Raw genomic sequence first — 1105 nt, forward strand, 5'->3', positions numbered from 1 at the left:
TTAATTCCAACTTACTTGTATATTTTAATAATTTAATTATAAATATTTAGGTAGTGTAGACATAGTTGTAAGAACGAAATCAGTGATAAAATTAGTCAGATTATTAGTTTATTGATTTAATTGATAAATTAATGGTTGAACCGATAAAATCGATATCGCGTAAATAAAAAATATAAAATAGTCATAAACTTAAAAAATTCAAAAAGTTCTTCACCAACATTTTAAAAATAACCAAGTTTCAAATTCTAAAACAATATAGAGTAATAAAAGTATAAAACAACAGCAACCCTAAATTTCCTATTCCCTATTCAACAACCTTAAATTCACAGAATAAGCAGATTTATATTAAACAGATTACTTCAATATCACCTATTTTTACAAGCAGATTCATACTAAACAGATTCATAATTTCAACAAGCAGATTCAAACAAAATAAACAAAAAATTTCAATAAACAACTTCAAACAAATTCAACAACCTTAAATTTTCTATTCAACATCACCTATTTCAACAAGCAGATTCATACAAAAATTCATAATTTCAACAAACATATTCAAGCAAAACAAACATCAAACAAAACATTTTCATAATTTCAATTTTCAACAAGCAGATTCCAACACCACACTGAACAAAACATATTCATAATTTCAATTTTCAACAAGCAGATTCAAGCATCAAATAGAACAAAACAGCACAAGAGCATTAGAACAGAACAAGAGCATTAGAACAGAATAAGAGTATTAGAACAGAAGAAGAGCAATAGAAGAAAAATCTGTCTGACAAAGCATTAGAAGAACAGAACAACTTCATAGTTTACAACCAAACAGAACATAACAAGAGCATTAAAAGAAGAGCACCAACCTGTTTGACAAAACAAATAACGAAGACGACAGAGACCGCCAACCTGTCCGAGAGAGCAGATGACGGAGACAGCGCGACGATGGCGACGATGAAGCGAAACAAGGAGAAGCGACGAATAGGTATCGCGGTTAGGTGAGGTGAGGTGAAACGAAGAAGACGACACAGACCGACGAGCGGCGGTGTGGCGGTGAGTGACACAATGAGGTGAGGTGAGGTGAGGACGTGAGGTGAGGTGAGGGGGGAGG

This window comes from Arachis duranensis, chromosome 8 (genome assembly GCF_000817695.3).
Source record: "Arachis duranensis cultivar V14167 chromosome 8, aradu.V14167.gnm2.J7QH, whole genome shotgun sequence".
In the NCBI taxonomy this organism is placed as follows: domain Eukaryota; kingdom Viridiplantae; phylum Streptophyta; class Magnoliopsida; order Fabales; family Fabaceae; genus Arachis; species Arachis duranensis.